Source organism: Mustela nivalis, assembly GCF_964662115.1.
Source record: "Mustela nivalis genome assembly, contig: HAP1_SCAFFOLD_888, whole genome shotgun sequence".
Lineage (NCBI taxonomy): Eukaryota > Metazoa > Chordata > Mammalia > Carnivora > Mustelidae > Mustela > Mustela nivalis.
In genome coordinates this window covers 68,227-89,442 of record NW_028135776.1, presented here as the reverse complement: position 1 = coordinate 89,442, position 21,216 = coordinate 68,227, and the positions used below count along the sequence as shown (strand labels likewise).

Sequence of the window (21,216 nt, the reverse complement as noted above, 5' to 3'; positions counted from 1 at the left end):
AAGGGCTATTTCTTTGAGAACTAAGTGAAATTATTTGGAAAGACTCAATAAAGGAAAATCGATTTAAAGATTTCCTTTAAGTGTGGGGAGGTTGGGGGAAAATAAGAAGAATATGGAAGAATTCTGTCCTGGAAGTCTTTTTCAGGACTCTAAAATTTCATGCCACCTCTTAAGAAGTTGAAATTTAAAACAGTGGATAACACTTTATAGGTGTGATTTATGCAAAAAAAGAGACAGCAAGGATCCCAAGTGAGGGCACCAGGCTCAAAGAAAAGGCTTTGTTCCTATGTCAAAATGTTGGCAAATAGCGGTGCCTGGCTGGCATAGTTGGTAGAACATGTGATTCTTGATCTTGGCATTGAGTTCAAGCCCTACGTGGACGTAAAGTTTTCTTTAAAGAAATATATGTTTGGGTTTTTTTAAGATTTTATTTATTTATTTGACAGAAAGATCACAGACAGAGAGGCAGGCAGAGAGAGGGAGGGGGAAGCAGGCTCCCCGCTGAGCAGAGAGCCTGATGCGGGGCTCGATCCCAGGACCCTGAGATCATAACCCATGCTGAAGGCAGAGGCTTTAATCCACTGAGCCATCCAGGCACTGCAGAAATGTATGTTTTAAGTATATATTTTCATCCTTGATTTATCATTTAACATATATATTGAGTGCCTACTGTGTATCAGAATTCTAGGTTCTGGAACTGCAGAAATGAATAAGGCCAACAAAGTCCCCGCCCACAAATGAACATTCTGGTGAAGGAGATGGTGGCCAACGGCGACTTATAGGCTATAGGTAAAGTATGCCGCGATGCACATTTGTGAACTCAGTGTAAACTGATTCACAATGGGGTAGACAGGCAGTCACAAAACAAGCCTTGCCAATGAGGAACCAGAGTGGAGATGCAACTCCGTGGGCAGAGGGGAGCCATGTGGAAATCTAGGGAAGACTCCGGGGACAGAGGGGCCAATGAGGCTGAGACCCCAAGCTGGGCCTGAGCTTGTATTTAAGGAACAGCAAGAAGGCCAGTCTGCCTGGAGGAGCAGGTTGGAAGCTGAGAGCCCAGGGGTGAGGGGAGCCCTAGGCCCATCCAGGGCGTGGGGACCCTGGGGAAGACTTTGGATCTGACTCTGAAGATGAGAAGCAGCCACTGGGGTCTTCTGAGAAAGGGACACGCCAGGTGTGATTGTTCTATTTAAAAGGTACACCTGCTGCTCTGTGAAGAGAACTGGCAATGAGGGGCAAGAGTGGATGCTAAAAGCTGCAAATGAGGCAGACAGGAAGAGTCCATGATGTGAGCGGGGCCCGTGGAGACCGGCTCCCAGAAAGCCATGCTGGGGCAGTGTACCAGGCTCAGTGGGACTGGAAGGTGCTCTGGAGGCCCAGTGAGGCCAGGGGAGAAGCCTCGGAGGAACCAGGGGCCAGAAGCCACTGCAAGGAGCGCCGGGGAGTCTGAGCCCTTTCCAGTGGCTTGAAGGGAAAGGGCAGGAGAGACAGGGCTGGAGAGAGAAGGGCCCCGGAGAGGGGCAGGTAAGAGGCTGTCGGGAAGGAACCGGGAAGTGACCCCACAGGCCTCCCAGAGTCCTCTGCAGGGAGGCAGAGCTTCCAGAGGATTAGCAGAGATGGCTTTGTTTACGGCTGGGAGACAACCAGGCAGAACTTGGCTTCCTTCACCATTAGAAGCAGTTGGCCTGACTTAGGAGGTATTTCCTATTGTCTTCTGCTCTTCCGGTTTTCTTCTCCCTCCAGTGGGGAGGACTGACTCAGGAAGCCCCAGAAGCCTGCTTTTGTTTGTCTTTGCAACAGACTTGACTGGAGGGGAGAGGGAGGGGTCTGGGTGCCTGCGGTGGGGCCTGCAGAGTATCAGGGAGATGGCCTGCTGCCCAAGGGGGCTAATCTTGCCCATTTTTGGCAGTCACTGTTAGGGAATGCTACTGGGCAGGGTTCCCATGTCAGAGGGAAAATAAGCTCAAGGCTTACATTTCTCAGGCTTTAGGTAGACTCTCCGTGGTTTTCAAGCTTTTGAAAAATGTCTGTTTATGGGAATCTATTTTATATATAGGTATCAGAATCGGAATGGAGAGAAAGAGGTTCCTGGCAGCCTCAGGACCTGGCTGGGCCCCCAGAATGGACTGGAAATGTCCAGGTACGGGGCCACTTTTGAGGATCGGATCTTTCTGGCTGGGTAATGGAAGGAGCCTGGTTCTGAAATTTTACCCTAAATGTCTGGTCTGGCATTAATCTTTCACCATTTTTGCCTCTACCCCTAGGTACTGACCAGCCTTTGGGAACAGATGAAAGAAGGGGTTGATCTTCAGGCTTGAATTCTGCCTCAACACAGCCCTTCCTCCTTTTGAGGTGCCCAACAAAGAGAGGTAAAGGCAAACATGTGCTTTTGATGACGACAAAGCCCAATGTAGACCCTTGTAACCTAGTGTTGGCCCCTGTGGAGTGTGCCTCCTTCCTGGGCTGGAGGCAGGCCTAAGGCCCAGAGTCAAAACGTGCTAAGTGGACATTCCCTCCAAGCCCACACCAGAATCTTTCAAGTAGGCATCCCAGGAAAGGCCTGCACACTGGGGAGAAGCCAGAGCCTGAAGCCTTCCCAACCTGACCTGGAGTCTGCTACTGTGCCCTAGGCCACCTGGGGTAGGGGGAGGACTCATGTGGGAGTCATGGTGCACATGTCCCCAGGTTTCTCTGCAGTGTGCACATAGAATCAGAAGTTCTGGGTTCACATATCCATAATGATAGTGCCCAACTGTTTTCCAGAAAGATGACCTGGGTTGTCCAAGTCTCTGTCCTTGCTGTTTCTTCTCTGTTAATTCCTGAGAGAAATATGTCAAACCTCCCACTATGTTTGTGGATTTGTCTGTTTACCATGTGTGTTTTGTTGGGGTTCTTTTACTTTTAGATTTGAAGCTATGTTATTAGATTCATAAAATTGTTCTACCTTCTTGGTGAATTGATCATATTCAAAACAGTTTGGAGGTTTAAGAATGTTTCTAAGAGCATTATGCTTTGCCAATGACACTGAACCACAGCCCCAGATGGGAAATTGTCCAAATGTTATTTTTTCACTAGGAAATGACCTTAGTTGTCTCTCCTGATGCTTTTTGCGTTAAAGTCTATTTTGGACTTCTAACCTTGTTGCCTCCAGGATCTTGGGAGAAAGGGAGCCCAAGGCAAAGTGACGTTGATACAAGTAGACCAAAGAGGGCTGGAGAGGGAAAAATAAGGCTTACTCCCCAGTGAACCACCCAGCCCCTCTGTGCTCAAGGAAGTTGAGGGATCCTCAGTTCACTGCCTTGGGGGGACTGGAATGAAGCAACGGAGGAGGAGTACAGCCTTGAGGACAGCCTTCCCATCAGAACGCCTGCTAGACCGGGGATCAGAACATGGAAACTCAGCTGTGTGCATACATGACCTCTTCATCTGTCCACCCTGCAGCTCCGGGGGGTTTGTGGCCAGTGGGAGAGCCTGAGTGCTCTCAGGTGTGTGCGAGGATGTACTTCCTGCCAGCCCACAATAGAACTCCAGATATTTCTGAATTTGTCATTCTCTTCTTCGTGGACGTACTTATCCAATCAACAAAATTTTTTTAAAGGATAAAATAAGTTTTTATTTATAGTCTTATAGTAAAGGGGAAAGACTTAACTTGCAAGACAATTCTTGGGCAGTATGTACAACGTACCTTTTACTTCCACGTGAGGGAATCAAACATGGACTGAGACTACACAGTACATGCTGGAAATCAGCAAATGCCAGGAATGGAGTAGGAAAAAGACAAAGAAATATGGCCTAAACACACAAACCCCTTCACTGGGATCTGCTGACGGAAGCCAGCCTCAGGACTGGTCACACACTGGGAGCGGGTTCCAGGACAGGTGGAAGGGGAGTGGGGTGAGGGTGGGGAGGGTCTGCTCTGGGGGACGGGTTTAGTATCCGGTCAATTGCTCTTAGTATTTACATACAAAATCGGTTGGCTCTGTTTCTTAGAAATGCACAAGTAAAGAAAGGAAAATCTGATCTTTGCTTTATGAATTTGCCACTTTGCAATACCGACATCATCAGAAATAGAGACAATTCACTCAGATACAGGTTTCAGTAGCAGGAAAGTATATCAAAACATTGTCACTGGCCCCCAATCCAAAACCTTTCCCTGTCCTGATCCTCCCTCCTTGTCCCACCCTTTACCCTCCCTTAGCAGCTACCATTTCACTGCTGCCTGCTGTCCCCCACACATACCACACTGCTGCCTGCTGTCCCCCACACATACCACACGAGTGTCATGCACTGCCCCGAGGCTGGCTGAGAGAAGCAGGAGTGAAACAGGCCGATGACAGTGCTGCAACTCTGTCCCCACTTGTTTTTATACCACAGACTTCTTCAAGGGTCTGGCCTTTCAATAGGAAGGTAAATAGCTTTTTAGAAGAAAAATAGATCCTCAAAAAATAGGGGGATTAATTCTGATGACTCCAAACCAGTCATCTTCTTAAAGTAGAGCAGTCCACAGATTCACCAAGTCTATCAAACGGAGGTGAGGAGGCCCCTGGAGGAAAGGCCTGTTAGGGGCAGGAGTCCTTGGGGCATGTGCCGGGGGTTAGGAGGGGGGCGGCAGTGGAGGAGCTGGTGGCCGGTCGGAGGGCCGGCCGTCTGTCCTCCAAAACAAAAGCTGCCAAGTTGGGGTGTCTTGGTTTAAAAATTCCTGGTGAGGACAGGGAATCCTTGCAGGGAAACGTCAGAAAAAAAAAATTGTTGAGATGGGGAAGGAGAATGAGAGCTGTTGTCCAAGAGCTTCCATGTGAAGATCAAGTTTGAGAAAAAAGAGGGGAAAAAAGTCTCTTAAATGATGGGAGCATTCTAGGGAGGAGCTGACAGGTGGCTGGGACCATGGAGGAGATGGTCCTTAGCTGGAGCTTAGCTGTCTCCATCTGCAGCTCCTCCCTGCTCTGGGGCTCCGTGCCTGCCCCCAAACCAGAGTCAGAGCCTTGGGCAAAGACAGAGATGGCACTTCCCTTGGAGTTGGGGTAGAAGCGGTTGTCTGAGGAGGGTTTGGTTGGCCAAGTTGAGCACTGCACCTCACCGTCTCCAGTGCATGGACTTCTTGCTCCAGAGGAACATCCTGCTGCTTGAAGTCATCAGTGTCTTGCTGGTGTGTGTGGTTTTTCCTTCACATTTCCTGGATGTCCTCTGTGGCTTTGTCTAGGACTTGGGCCCAGGACGCCTTCTGTCCTTGGAGTGACAGCTACTGAGTACCACAAACTGGGAAAGCTTTCTTAATGTGCTCCCTATGTTTTCATTCCGGGAAATTATGACGAGCCGGTTTGTCAGTCGTAGATTGAAACCTCGGTTGCTCTTTGTCACTCTCCGTCTCAAGGTCATGTCGTCTTATGGGTCATTTCCTAGAGTTCCCTCCCAAGGATGGGGGGGGCACCTCCCTGACAACAAGCCCAGTCCCCCCACACACTCACTCACTCAATAGTGTGTGCACACACGCACACAGACACACACACACACACACAAACATGGACAAGAACCACCTTCTCACTCTAGTCAACAGATACTTATGAAGTGCCTACTGTGTGCAGACACTGGGGCCCATTCAGACTCTTCTCTTTGAGGTTCCTGGTCCCTGTCAAGGGACACTTGACAAAATCTCCCATCCTTGAAAGGCCCAAGCTGCTCTCTGGGGGCCTGAGTTGACCAGGAAGGCCTCAGCCAGTTAGCAGGGGAGATCAAGATACTAAGGCTTCTTAATCACTCAGACCCCTCTCTCTCCTCAAAAGCTAGAAGCCTCTGATATGGACATTTCTTGCTCTGGAATAGTCCTCTGGTCCTATGAACTAGAAAGACTTGTGACTGGGAGATGCCATCCGAAAGCGGCTGAGATCTCTCCAGTGTGAGGGTGGTATGAAAAGAGGTTTATGCCTCCAAATGTCCCTTATTCTTTCTCCTCAAAGTGACAAGATCTTCATTAGGTTTCAGCCCAGGGGAAAACTCAAGAATAAATGAACTGCCAATGCCACGGGGCTCTAGAAGCTCAAAAGTGTCACAGCCATCAGCTAGACCGAGGATAACCATGTAAAGTTTTTGCCAAACTAGAACACTTGAGAATGGCAAGGAGTGCTGTTAATATGCGCACTGAACAACCACCAGAAACCCAGACCGTCCTGGGCCAGCTGAGAGGTGTGGTCACTCACTCTAGAATGGAGTTCCTCAGAAACAATCTGCAATGGAGAAATTTGGTTCCCTGTCAGCCCTCTCAGGATGTGACTCAGAAATCATGCTAACTGAGAGGAATCTTTCCTAGACAGGCCCACTCCCTTTTCCAGAACACACAGCAGGAGAGCCTCCCCAAATGAGGCTGGGGTGGGCCACTTTAGAGAGCCACCCTGAGGGACCTCGAAGGCAGAGAGGGACACGGAAAAGATGCACGCAGGCCTCCTATGAGGAAACCCCATCAATGCTGGAAACTTAGGGGCTCTTTGAAGATATGCTGGCCAGGAGGAGGAAATTCTTGTAGTCAGTGAGGTCAGAACACAGGCCTCCGTTCCACACTGATACTTTTCTAGAAGGTCAAAAATGTGTTTGGGCTTTGTAGTTGGTTTAGGGGAAGTTTCAGGCTCTGAGATTGAACTTTCCAGGCTCCCATCTCTTGTTTCCATGTGGTGATGCATTTATGGACTGTATTTTTAGAAGAAGATATTTGAAAATGGGAAGGTATTCATGACAGAGAAGTGACTCAGCCCTCATTGGCCGTGCCTCTGTTCTGGATGCCTTGAGATGGGATGGCATTCAGGACATGAGTGGGACTCGGAAGGTCCCAGCCTGTTACTATGAAGTGAGCGGAGCCTAAACATTTTATCCAAGAGGCAGGCTCCCCAGTAGACCGGAGGCAGGGATACACTAGAATCCAGACTTACCCACGGGGCTGGAATGGAGCCAACCTGTTGTGTCTCAGCTCCCATCTTAGCGCGAGTGTCCAGCAGATCGTATGCATATGCGCCCTTCTCAGGTGAAAACCTTCCAGATCTGCTCAGCTGTCCACCCAACCAATAAGTGTCCTCTCTTCTTTAAGTACTGCAGTTGTGAGATGTGTCACACTGCTCTTGGCAGAAGAGGGTAGCCCTGCAGAAGAGCTGGTTGCTCTGGACAGGGGTGGGCGTGGGCTGATCCTCTAGGCTGAGGGCATGGCACCAGGGAACAATTGGTCGACCTTTTTTTTTGTCTCTAAAAACTGAAAAGGGAAACCCGGAGAGACCAAGAGAATAGACTTGATAATTAATTCTTACAACTAAAGATAGCTATACTAATAATAGCATTCATGATAATAATTACTAGGCACAGTAGCCAACATTTACTGAACATGCTTAAATGCAGGGTTTTAATGAATTCTCACGATAACCCTCTGAGGTTGGTATCATTGTCCCATATTTTAGATGGGGAAACAGGCAGAGAGAGGCCACGTCACTAACCTGATCTCCAACTGCTTTAAGTGGACCTGGATAGACCCAGCCTTCTTGGCAGGACATAATGGCCGTGGGTCAGATGGGAGTGTCCTTGGGCTCCCACCACCAAATCCCATGGCTTTCCCTCTGCTTCTTGCCATCCTTCCTTCTGACTGGTGAGAAAGGAAGAGGCACAGCTTACCAGTCTGAGGGACTATCCTCCTGGCCTGGCCCTGACTTCAGCCTTTCCCTCCCTTACAGGTTCTTCCCATCACAAAGAAATATATGCAAGTCTCTCAGGAAAAAGAACCAAAAACTAAACCCTCTTCTTGGAGCCCATTCCCTTCCACCTCCTCTTCTTTCTATCCCCTACCACTAAACTTCTAGAAAAATTTGTTTGGGTTCTCTGTGTCCACTTCATTTCCTTTTACTCCACAACCTGATCTAACCTCTATTCTGCCCCATCCCCATCTCCTCTCCACCAGTGACCTTACACCCTACCCAGCGTCCATCTCTGTGTCTACTGTACTTGCCTTCTTGAAGATTCCATCCCTGTTGGCCACTCTTTCCTTATTGAAGGGCTCCCTCCCTGTGACTTCCCTCCTACGACCTCCTTTTAATTTCCTCCTATTCCTCTAGCTTCCCCTTTGTTGGCTTTATAGGCTCTATCCTTTCTGCCTACCTGTGATGGTTAATTTTATTTGTCAACTTGACGGGCCTACGGGATGCCCGGACATTAGATTAAGCATCATTCTGGGCATTACTGTGAGGGAGTTGGCCTTCTAGAAAAGTGTCAGGATCAGATTAACATGTGAATCAGTGGATTGAATAAAGCAAATGGCCCTCCCAATGTGGCCCTCGTCTAATCCACGAAAGGCCTAACTAGACAAACAGGCTGAAAAAGGGAATTTGGTCTCTCTGCCTGCCTTTGAGTTGGGTCATTAGTCTTCTTCTGCCCTTGGACTTAGACTCAGACTAGAAATTACACCGTTAGCTCTCCTGGGTCTCCAGCTTGCCCACTGTAGATCTTGGTCCTTCTCAGCTTCTAGAATCACATGAGGCAATGCCTTATAACCAACCTATCTCTCTCTACCCAGTACTCCTATAATATATATGATGTCCCACTGGTTCTGTCTCCCTGGAGCCCTCCAAGACCAACAGGCTGGAGCCCCTGAGCACTCTTCAATCCTTATCCCCATCACATTATGTCTGTCATAAGAGAATGTGTTTCACATTATTGTAGCCTAATGTGCTCCTTAAGGACAGAGATTGTGTTTTATTCATCTACCCAATCCATAATAAGTGCTCAGAGGTATTTGTTGAATGAATGAACAAACCCTGAACTTGGACGCACATAGGACTAAGTATGATGCGTATAGCCACAGGTGAGGCTCTTTTAATGTCCACATGATCTTCACGTTGGCAGTGCGGACCGCCATCTAGGGTAAGAAAGATTCATGTACCTTAAATCCAATCTAGAGCTTAAAGTCCCTCAAATGCATTACTTCAGTCAGGCCTCCTGTGCATTGGTCTCAATGGCCAGGCATGCATGTCAGCTCAGTAAACAATCTTTGGGAAGGAAAAGAATAAATATATATTTTCTTTCTGAACCTACAGACACAATTTCAAAATCTCACCTCCACCCAAGGCGCCAGATTCCCTTTCACTGTGTACTCTGTCACTTTCTCTCTCCACCTGTCCCCTTGCTATCACTCTGTCATATTTGCAAGACGGAGTTCTTGGAGAAGAGAGTAAGACTGCATGCCTCTTGTCTATAGCTAGAAATTATTTGGCAGGTTAACAGTCAGCCTTAGGCCTTATTCTCTGTCTTGAATTTATAGGGGAAGTACCTATACTCCTCAGGCTGACATAAAACCACAAGAACCTGTTTTGACTTTTGTTGGGGATGGGCTGGGACCAGTGTGCAAGGGACCTGTACGAACAGGGCAGGGGAAATGTTAGAAGGCATGTCCAGGCCTGAAGGCTGCAGGTGGTGACAGCAGGAGAGAGTTTTGACAGAAGCCTATAAAACAGAAAAGTGCAGAAAAACAGGTAGTGAAGGTTCACAGGCCCATTAAGTAGAACATTCCATGACGTTCCTTCTATGTTTTTCCCGGCGACATAGAAATAGTTTCTCCCCTGTAGGTCATGTACCCCACTTGGGACCCAAGGTGGGGTGTGAAGTGATAGAGAGGTGGGGTGAGTGCTTGCTTCCAGGATGGGCAGCCTGTGGTATAATCTTGGACGAGGCTGCAGCAACTCCATCTTTGAAGAGAGGTAGGAAGCACCTGCCTCCAACGTCCACTGGCTTCTGACGTACCGTGTATGGAGATCTGCTCCTTTCCCCCAACGTGTTTATGATCCACCATTAAGGTCGCTGCCTCTAGCTAAATATTCATATTGAATGTTCATTGGTGAATATCAGTGTTAATCAGACCGACGTAAATCCATGGAGCTGGTAGAAAGCTGAAATCCTTCCTTAATTCTGAAAGGAGCCCTAGGGAGAACAGCAAAAATGCCCGCCGTCCTGTGGTACCAATGGACTCCACCTTTGTTGGGTCGGATTTCTCCTGAGTTGTGATCTGTGTGGCTGAGCGGGTCCACTACATGTTGGGGATGACTCTGAGGCAGCATTGAAGTTGGTCACTTGCAAGTTTGAAGTTGAATTCTTGGAGCGCCCAGCGCCCATACCAAACAGTACAGAAGTAGAGCCTGAGGACCTTCGTGACTCTGGTGACACTGAAGCCACCTCCAGTGATGGCCCCTTCAGCGTCAGGCCCTTTGCTCCTTGGGCTTATTCCTAATCAAGACAGATCTTCTCATGGTTGAGACAGTCTGAGCCTGGAGAATTCTCCCTCTCACTCGTGAGGAGCAGAACGGAGGGTTAGATCACAGTGCCATTGTGATCTCCCCATTATTTCCACTCAGCCTATTTCCTATGACTCCTTGGGTCTTTTTCATTCTGTTGTTCTTTTTCCTGCCTTCCAGAGAAGCTATGGAGAAGAGCCCCTTGCTTGCCTAAAGTGACACGTTCCTGGCAGTCTTGAAAAGCCCCAACACCTGTCAAAGGCCTTTCTACTCAGAGATCTCCTTTAGGCACGTCTGATCCATTCCTGTCCGCTGCCCTGCACAGGCACTGTGCCCCTGGCTGGGGGTGCCAGTCAGCAGCGCCTGGCTCTTGTTCCTCTTTGCGTTCCAGGGCTGAGCCCCAGCAGAACGTGGTGCATGCTGGGTACGGACAGAACTTTCTCCTTCCTCAGTGCCACATGTCCCGCCGGCCTTTCCTCCTATGTCCCAATGTCCTGACTAGAACACTAGGCTAGAAGTCTGAAATCAAGGTGTTGCTGGTGAGGCCATGCTCCCTCTGCAGGTTCTAGAGGGCAATCGGGTTTTTGTTTCTGTAATTCCTGGAAACTCCAGGTGTTCTTTGGCTTGGGGTCACATATCTCCAAACCCTGCTGCCTGGGTCCCATGGCCTCCTCTCGTCTCTCTGTGAACTCTCCCCCGGCCTTTATCTTACAAGAACACATGCTGACATTTAGGCCCCCCCGGGTACCCGAAAAAAGTCTCCTCATCTCAGAATCCTTCATGGAGTCACTTCTGAAATGACCTCCTTCCAGCTAGGTCAGATTTACAATTTCTAGGGATCCGGACTTGCCATCTTTGGGGGCTGTTACTCAGAGGACCACAGTCCTTTGAGAATGGGCCAGGAGGGATCCCAGGTGCAAGTGGGGGCATGAGGTGGGCGGCAGCAGGGAGCCTATCACTCGGAGGAGGAGTGGGGGGCACTGGGATCCGGGGAAGTGTGGGAAAGGAGTCATGGGTGAGGAGTAGGGGTGGGTACTGGTAGGAAAGCGCCCACAGGAAGATTAAAGAGAGTGTAAAATCACTTCTGAGAGAATTAGAAAAGGGACTCGAGACCCTGAGAAGAACTGCCAGCAGCACCGAGGTCGCTGGGGGCTACAGGCCACAGATTTGTAGTGACACCAAACTCATGCCTGGGGAACATTCTCTGATAGTTTAAGCCTGTGTGTGTGTGTGAGAGAGAGAGAGAGAGAGAGAGAGAGAGAGAGAGAGAGAGAACATGGCACAGAGACCCCACCGTGTCTTTGGCCGGGTAGGTTTGCAAGGAGGACAGGGAGTGGGGCCGTTGGTGGCACTGGTTCAAGTCTGGGCTGCCCAGGAACGCCCAGGAAGGAAGGATCACCAGGAAAAGTGCAGAAAGATGGGCTAGTGAGTGCTGTCAAAGAGCAAGTGTGGTGCCTGCTGCTGGAATGAGTGTTTAAAGTTTTGGAAAATTGCCAACTAAGCAGAGTCCAAAGTTTGGGATGATGAGGGTGCAGGATCGCGGGTATATTGAGAGAAGTGGCTGAGATGGGGGGCGGTGGGGAGAGGGATAATGGGGGAGGGCCAGAGCTCTGGGACCAGCCTGCTGGATGTGACAGCCCTGGGGTGGGACTTACAAGGGAGGAGTTATGGGCTCAGGGGCCAAGGCCTTCCTTGAACACGGGAGGGATGGATGGGCAGCCTCAGGATATCTAGGGGGCCCGGTGGGTGGGGCGATCTGCCTCCAGGCTGCAAACAGAACTCCAGTCTCTTCAAGGCAGAGCTGTGCCAAGGCCCTGGGGTGGGGTGGCGGAGTGTGGGGGGGCCGAGTTAGCCCTGGAAGTTTCTGTTCCTTATTCGCTGACAGTGCCATGTTTGAGAGAGGTAGCTAAAGTTGGCGTTCGCTGCTGAAAGGCACTTTCAGAGCAAAGAAAGAAGAGATGGTCTACTCTTGGGTCAGGGCCTGACGTCTGTTTTGGTTGCATAGGTTAGTCATTTATTTGCCAATGCTAAGGTCTGTGCTTGAGAAGCCCCTCTAGTCCGTGGAGCTGATGGCAAGCTCCTGCCATCAAGGAGAGGAGAACTGCAAGCTGAAAGACTGTCGTGGCCCTTTGGGGTCTGCCCACACGGGACCGAGCAGCCTCCCTGCCAGAAAACCACCCTTGTGGCTGGACAGACCCACTCTGCTCTAACCTCTATTAGGGGCAATAACCCCCCATGGTGGAGAGGTGAGGCTCCAGGCACCCCTAGGGACCGGAGCTGTAAACAAGGGAAGACTTTGTACTGAGACCTTGTAGTAAAGGGTGGCCTTGGGTTAGGCAGGAAGTGACTTTCAACTCGCATAATTTAAGGTTGTTGCTGCAGAAATAAATATGAAGCAGGAAGACAGGGCCTTCTTTTTAAAAAAAAAAATTTATTTATTTTTAAAGATTTTATTTATTTATTTGACAGACAGAGATCACAAGTAGGCAGAGAGACAGGCAGGGAGAAAGGAAGGGAAGCAGGCTCCCTGCTGAGCAGAGAGCCCAATGCAGAGCTTGATCTCAGGACCCTGGGATTATAACTTGAGCCGAAGGCAGAGCTTTAACCCACTGAGCTACCCAGACACCCCTTTTAAAAAATGTTTTATTTATTTTTTTAAAGATTAAAAAAAATTTTTTTAGGGGGACAGAGAGAGAGTGAATCTCAAGCAGGCTCCCCACTTGAGCACAGAGCCTGTCACGGGGGTTCCATCTCAGGACCCTGAAACCATGACCTGAGACAAAATTGAGTCAGACGCTTAATTGATTGAGCCACCCAGGTGCCCCTAAAGATTTTATTTATTTATTTGGCTGAGAGTTGCTTTAAATCTTCTCCATCATTGGCTTTGTAATATTTTGCCATGTTCTCTCTCCACAGTTGCCAGGGCAGAAGATTGGCGGAGCATAGTGGGCTTCTCCATGACATGTTTTGTCACATTTAACTTCTGCTCCAAAGTTAATGAATTTCAGGCAGATTTTTCAGCACCTGCACCTAGTGAATACTTGAATGACATTTTAATAGGCACCAAAAATACTTCCAATTACAATGTTAGCGAATGATAAAATAAAAGCACACCAGTCCTCAAAATCACTCACGGGATTTGCAGGGTTCAAGAACAGCCTGGCTCAGGGGATCCCAAACCCAAACCCAGTCTCCAGCTCAAATGTCATAAAAAATATACATATTGGATATTTGACCCTGTTCCTGGCACAGAGTTCCTAATGTTATATAACAAATTAGTATTTGGTTTTCCTCCCAGGTTCTTGGCACAGAGTTTCTAGGGCCCTCGGAATTTCCCAAATGATAGTTGTTAATCATAACCAGGCCCTTTTGCATCCACTCCTGAGTTTCTGTTACTGCGGTGAGTCTAGGAGTATGGGGGCCGGTTGCCGAAGGAACCTACCCAATCCTTGAGTATCTTAGAGTATCCTAGAGTATCACCAACCCAGTGATTAAAGGGCTGGAACATGGGGTGCCTGGGTCGCTCAGTGGGTTAAGCCTCTACCTTCAGCTCGAGTCATTGATCTCAGGGTCCTTAGATCGAGCCCCGCATTGGGCTCTCTGCTCAGTGGGGAGCCTGCTTCCTCCTCTTTCTGCCTGCCTACTTACGATTGCTCTGTCAAATAAATAAATAAATAAAAATAAATAAATAAAAATTTTTTAAAAAGGGCTGGAACTTTTAGCCCCACCCCTGGACCTCTGGGAAGGGGAGAGAGGCTGGAGAATGAGTTCAATCACTGGTGGCCAACAACGTGATCTGTGTAAGGAAGTCTTCACAAAGACTGACTGAAGGTGCTGGAGAGCATCAAGGAAGGTGAACTTGGGGAGCTACCTGGAGAGTGATGCACCTGGAGAGGGTGTGGAAACTTCACTCCATTCCCATGCCATTCTTCATGCCATATTGCCCTATGCATCTCTTCCTTTGGCTGCTCCTGAGCTGAATCCTTTATAATAATTAGTAATAGCAAGTATACTGTTTACCTGGGTTCTGTGAGATGGTCTAGCAAATTACTGAACCTGAGAGGGCCCGAGGGGGGCCCTGTTGGAATCTTTGATTCTGTAGCCAAGTTGGACAGAAGTTGTGGCAATCTGGGGACCCTCCACTTGTGATGGGTGGCCAAGGCTGGGAGGAAGTCTTGTGGGACTGAGCCCTCGGCCTTGGGGCCTGGGCTAACTGGGCAGTTCGTGCCAGAATTAAATTAGATTGTAGGACACGCATTCAGTGTCTGCTAGGAACTGGAAGATTACTTGGTGTAGGAAAAAAAACACTTTCAGTGTCAGAGTGTTAGACGTACAGAAAGAGAGGTTTTTCTTTTAACCAAGATTAACAGCAGGAACACGGCTTACCATTTCCTGTTCTACCAGCTTCAAAATCCGGTGACTCTTAATGAATTCTTACATTTTGGAAACATTTCAATTTTTGCAAATAAAGTGAGTCTTTATTAATATTTTACCTGGTACCATTTCAGCTTTGCATAATCTTTTAAAAAAGAAAGATTTTATTTATTTATTTATTTGAGAGAGAGAGCCAGCACAAGCAGGGGGAGCTGCAGAGGGGGAGGGAGAATCAGGGTCCCTGCTGAGCAGGGAGCCCAATGCGGGGCTCAATCCTAGGACCCTGAGATCATGACATGAGCCAAAAGCAGACACACAAATGACTGAGCCATCCAGGAGCTCCAATTTTGCATAATCTTAATTAGCATGAAATCTGTCCAATCATTCAACAATCTTTTTTGCGGTATCTTCTGTGGACCAGACTCTCTTCTAGGTGTTAGAGATTTAGCAGTAAGCAAAACAAATGTCCCCCCTCCCCCACCAAGGACTTCTTAGTCTAATGGGGAGCTTGATAATAAACAAATAATAGATATGTGATAGATACTCTTACCTCCGATGTCAGGTAAGGGTAAGTTTATGAACAAAAATAAAGCAGAAATGTGTGAAGGTGGTCAAAAGGTACAAACCTTAGTTACAAAATAACAAAAGTCCTGGGGATGTAATGTTCAGCCTGGTGACTACAGTTAATAAAACAATATATATTTGGTGGGGTGCCTGGGTGGCTCAGTGGGTTAAAGCCTCTGCCTTCAGCTCAGGTCATGATCCCAGGGTCCTGGGATCGAGCCCCACATCGGGCTCTCTGCAGAGAGCCTGCTTCCTCCTTTCTCTCTCTGCCTGCCTCTCTGCTTATTTGTGATCTCTCTCTGTCAAATAAATAAATTTTAAAAAAAAACATTGTATATTTGAAAGCTGCTAAGAGAGTAGATCTTAAAATTTCTCATCACAAGAAAAGTAATTGATAAACTACCTATGATGATAGATGTTAACTGGATTTACTGTGCTGATCATTTTGCAATATATACAGGTATCAAATCATTGTGTGTTACACCTGAAACTGACACAATATTATATGTCAGTTATAGCTTGATAAAAGAAATATCCAAATAAAGAAAGAAATATATAAAGCAGGGGAAAGGATAGGGAAATACAGAGAAAGAGGCGCCATTCCAGACAGGATGCTGGAAGGAGTTATGTAGATATGGGGAGGGGACACCGTAGGCAAAGGGAACAGCCAGGAGCAGAAAGGTCCTTGGTGACTATTTAGCTCCTAAAGGACTTAGTCTGGCATTGACCTAGGAGGTGGGTTAAACCCACTAGTTATGGAATCAGACTTGATTCAAAACCCAGCTCTACCACCTACTAACTACATGTCTTTGGGCAAGTGAATTAATTTTTCTATGTTTGCTCGTCTGTTGAATTTGGGATAATAGTCTACTTGGCTCATAGGGTTGTGGTAAGCATTAAATGTGACAATGAACATAAAACCTTTATCTCTGAACCTCATCATAGGATGGGCTCCAAACACAATGACTGTCACTATTATTATGATTACTGGGAATAATAAGCCCTTTGAAAGCAACATTTGTGCAGTTACTACTGTTGACACATGGAACTCGGGCAGAGCACAGAGGCTGTCTCTGCAGGGAAGAGTAACATATAAAACACGTCTGTGGATATGCAAGCCCATCACCTCTCTGGACAAGGGCTGGTGGGGGCCGAGGGCAAGAGAGCTCAGTTCAGAGCAACGGAAGAGTGAGAATGAGTATTACCAGGACTCGCTTTTAGAGCCCCTGCCCATTGTTCTGCACCTGCAAGCACCTCACCAACTGGGTCTCTGGCTGTCAGACTGCATGTTGGGTGAGCACTGCCACTTTGGGAAGAAGAATGTTGACTCACGGCCACATGTGCTGTTTGCAGAACCAACTTGGGCTTTCCTCTTAGCTTTCAGATGCCCAAAACTTTGGCCTACCCAGCCTGGGTGGGGGGGGCCCAGTCAGATGTCAGCCCTGGGAGGAGCACCCACAAGTGTGAAGTAGAGAATGGAGTTTGGCAAAAGGAAGTGCTTGTGTTTTTATAAACACAAGCAATTTGAAATCGAAGAACACGTCCTTCTCTTACACCTGTCAGTGGTGTCCCAGCTGTACTATTATAATCACCTGTTACCTTTCCCAGCTCTTCCAGAAGGCTGGGAGGTCCTTGAGGGCTGAGGTGGTTTTCTCGTATTCCTAGAACCTAGTACCTAATAGATACTCAATAACGAATGAATGAATGAATGAATGAATGACTTCAATGTCAAGGGAAAAATATAATTTATAGTGCTAAGTAGCCTTATGATAACCACGTGTTCATGTGTAAATGTGTGTGAATATAATACAATTTTATTTCTTGACCTAAGATTTAATACTCTATTATAACATTTTTCCTGTTGTAAAATCTCTGAGTAGCTTTTCTTAAGCCACTGTACAATATTGAAATGTGTGGCTAGGCCACGTTGGACAGTCAGCCATCCTTCACTGGTGAGCAGTTCCCATCTGCCCCACACCCTGAGACTTTCTACCTGCCAGCTTCTTCCGGGTTCTTCCTGGCCCATCCTGTGCTCTCTGCTGTCTCACCATCCAGAAGTTCTGTGGTGACCAACAAGATGCTCTCCTGTGACCTGGCAAGAGGCAGGCAGTCTGTGAATTCTGGGAATGGAGAGGTGGAGCGAACCCACCCTCCTTCCAGTACTTGGGTGCTCTCGGGAAGTCTTGCTGGGGAAGACTTAGACCCCTTTGCGCCCCTCCCCCCAGGTACAGGAATCACCCCGCCCCACCCTGTCCCTGCTCACCTGCGTTTTCCCAGGGCCCCCTAGCCCAGCTGCTGGCTCTTATGAGGGGGATTGGGTCTGCCGGGCTCCCTATTCGATTCCCAGTGCTGGACATTCTGCCTGGCCTGCGGTAGGCACTCTGTAGTTGTCTGCTCTCCCTCTCTGTGGCTCTCCCCCATGTGACTACCTCACACACTGTGTCAGGTTATCTCATTACACCAGGGCTCCCCTTTCTCCTCCATGTCCTGTCCCTTGCTGTTGTGACCAGCATGGGGCTTCTGGAGACAAATTCACCTCAGCTGCCTTTTTTTTCTTATTTAAGATTTTATTTTTAAATAATCTTGACACCCAGTGCGGGGCTCAAACCCACAACCTTGAGATCAAGGGTTGCAGGTTCCCCTGACTGAGCCAGCGGGGGGGGGGCTCCTCTGAGCTGCAGGTTTCCCCTCCATCTTCAGGCAGAGTGTGGAACCAGTGTAATTAGCATAACAACACGGAGGCAGTTTACAGAGTGGGGGGCTGGTGAGGGAATCTGAGACAGCAGAGGGGAAGCATCTGATGGAAATGGACATCCAGAGGTGGGCAGCCTTCCACTCCGGCACCTTCCACTCTGACGGCAGCTGGTGCTGTTCTCTGAGATAGAAAGCAGCCCCAGAAGAGAGTCACTGAGCATGGCCACATCTGTGCGCCTGTCAGCCTGGAAGGCCAGTGGGGGGGGGGGGTTAGGGTTGGGGGGTGGTGTCACGTGGTTCTGGGCCAAGCATTCCCCTGTGTGTCCTCTGCAGGAAAGAGGCAGCATTTCCTAAGGGCTGGATTCTGTCCTGGGTGGCTGGTTTTTCTCTGGAGCCACTTAGGTTCTGTCTCTGCTCTCTACTTACTGAGTTGGTAACTTGAGGGCTAAAATCAAATATGACTTTAGAAGAATTCTTAGCCTGATATGAATGAACGTAATCCAGACACCACTGATGCAGTCTTTAATATCTTGAATGTGGGCCCTATTGATATGAAGAACATTTTCCAAGCTTCTAGGGACTCTCTGGAATTAAGCCTAGATATGTTAAGAAAGGTGTATAAGAACACCCTCCCCCACCCCCCCAAACATGTACCAGCTTCCAGAAGGAGATGCAGCTTCTCCTTTGGTGTTTCGCCTCCCTTTCCACCTCCTCCTCCTCTTCTCGTGCTCTTCTCCACTTTTTAAAGTTGTGGGGTTTTTTTTGTTGTTGTTGTTTTGTTTTTTTAAGTAAGCTCTAAGCCTAACATGGGCCTTGAACTCATGACCCTGAGACTAAGAATCACATGCTTTAGGGGGCATCTGGCTGGCTCAGTCAGTGAAGTGTCCAACCCTTGACTTTAGCTCAGATCAGGACCTCAAGGTCCTGAGATAGAGCGCCGTCCCTGTTGGGCTACGCGAGGGGTATGGAGCCTGCTTAAGATTCTCCCTCTCCCTCTCTCTCTGCTCCTCCCCCTGCCTTCTCTCTCCAAACACACAAACAAAGCCAAAAACCACCCCAAACCCAAAAAACAAAAACAGAATCACATGCTCTACCAACTGAAGCAGCCAGATGCCCCTATTTTTAAAAAGATTTTTAATGTCTATTTTTTTCTGGTTAATGAAACCCATATCAGGAGTATTGCATTTATGAAATAAAGGAGATCAAAATCAATAAATACTCCAATGCAGTGACACACCATGGTGTTCAGTAGAAAGGAAAGTTCTGTGGAAACAGTCATTTTCACTTACAGTGGGTTCGGCTATGACACTTGTGGATTTATTTCAAAGCAATTGATAGATTAGGGAACAGTGGAAAAGTTAGGCGCATTCTGCCTTTGCCTATGAACAGTGATCTGCACCCACTTGAACTGAGTTAGGTAGGAACACACAAAACACGTGCACATGTGTGCACACGTGCACATGCACACGCACGTGCTCACACCTCAGCTACTAGCTACCTCGGTTCACCACGTGCACTCTCTCAAAAGGTGGTGCTTTGCGATGTTTTTGCACATGCGTGCTTTTTGGTATTATAGCAAACAAATATTCATCCAACATCCCAAACATGTCTAAGCCCGCTGGCTCCAAACCCCAAAGAGTCCCAGCGGCGAGGAAAGCATTATTTATATACGAAGATCTTAACGGCAATTGCCGAGTTTTGCAGAAGTGACTCCGTCCCAGTGCCAGGAACGGCTCATTTTGTGGTTTCAAGCAACCATTGCTACAATTTCCAAAGCACTGAGTGCAGATGAGAAAAATTAGAAATTGTGATAGAAAATTGTAAAAGAAGTCTATAATGTTGGATTCAATTTTCCATTTTGATGAAACCACTATTTATCAGAAACACAAGCCGCAAGTGACCCGAATCTCAAAGGCAGAAAAACATGTCTCAGGATTTAAGGTTACAGAAGATTGCTTACCTTTGATATTTGGTGCCAAGGGAAACCAAGGGCGATAAACCCACCCATCATCAAGGGGGCTCCCTCTTTCTGATCAATTTCAAATAATGCTCTTTCCACTGTTCAGGATCACAGACATGCCACAACCCTTCCCAGCCTCCTCTACGAGCACACCTCAGGGTCCTTCTCAACGGAAAGTGCCCTATTCACTGTCATGTTTTCTGTTATTTATGAACCACTTCACATGTTCTAACCTCCCTGTTTTTATTCGGGTCCCATCTTCTTTCTTGGAACGTGTCACTGATGGCATTTAAAATGGTGCGGAAATCACATGGACTCCCCTGGCCCTGAGCTGTTTAATTTTGCTTAGTCTAGTGATTTTTAGGAACACCTACGTCAAGAGAAAGCACCACGGACTGTATTTGGAAGTGGTTTGTCAGCTGCATTACTTAATTAGACTTAGTAATCTTGCCACGTGGCCGTGAGTGACTCATGAGGTGTGGGGCAAGGTGAGGGTGGGGGAGTCGGAACCAGTGTTAAACTTCTGAGGACCTCACATACACAAATGTTCCTTTTCTTTTCTTTTTTTTTTTAATGTTGGAAGCTATCGACCTGGAGCTTCTAATGTAAAAGATCCTGGAGCTGGCAGAGTTGGCAAAAGACACCAGGGCAGGCACTGCAAACCCAGCGAACCCACAAAACGAACCGAAGATGATTCAAGAAAACATGTCAGAGAGGTGTGTGATCTGGGCAGACTCTCCAGAAGTGCAGCAGGGTCAGAGGTGTGAGCTCAAAGTGCGGGCTGGCGCTGGCAGGGGTGTACATGTCTGGTGGTGGGGGATTATTCTGGGGAAACAGGGGCAGAGCGGAGGGTGTGGTGGAACAGGTGGGAGGTTATAAGCAAGAGAAACAACACATCTGAAGTGCTGGGTGCGAGAAGGGGGGCCACACACCACATCTGGACAAGACCAGTGACTCCTCTGTGCTCCTGACATCCAGTGTTTGGTTCTGTGGATGATGTCCCCCTTGCTTCAAGGTCTCAGTCAGTCAGAGTGTGGAGCCTTGGGCTCTGCAGCCAGAAGGAATGTGCATAGGTTTGTGAGGAGAGCCCTGGGAATAGCCACCAAATCCCTCACTGAAGGGAGCAGAGAGCGCGCAGAGCTCGTCTCATGGCAGATCATAGCGGCCTCCTTGCTTCCCTAGACACACAGTTTTAAGAATCCGAGAGAAGCTGCACAAAGCAGGAAGGGCAGGAGAGGGGGAGTGTGGGGCAGGATGTTGACGACTGGCCTCACCACCCAGGCTTATCCCACAGGAGTCACTGGAGGGGCCAGAAAGGGACCCCAGCCAGGAAATCTCGTCTCAGGGCTCACATTGCTCACTCTGTTGTTCAGT

At 48.2% G+C, this 21,216-nt stretch overlaps 1 protein-coding gene and 1 long non-coding RNA gene across 3 annotated transcripts in view; both read left to right on the top strand.

Moving 5' to 3' along the window:
- The window catches only part of LOC309857554 (ral guanine nucleotide dissociation stimulator-like), a 265,178-nt gene that overhangs the window by 200,065 nt on the left and 43,897 nt on the right, over positions 1-21,216 (top strand). The window lies entirely within an intron of this gene.
- LOC309857557 overlaps positions 1,611-21,216 on the top strand; it is a 36,145-nt gene continuing 16,539 nt past the window's right edge. Inside the window, exons 1-4 of the long non-coding RNA XR_014307768.1 lie at positions 1,611-1,697; positions 2,057-2,140; positions 2,265-2,369; positions 20,426-20,558. This is a non-coding gene — a long non-coding RNA (uncharacterized lncRNA). The remainder of the gene's footprint in view (positions 1,698-2,056; positions 2,141-2,264; positions 2,370-20,425; positions 20,559-21,216) is intronic.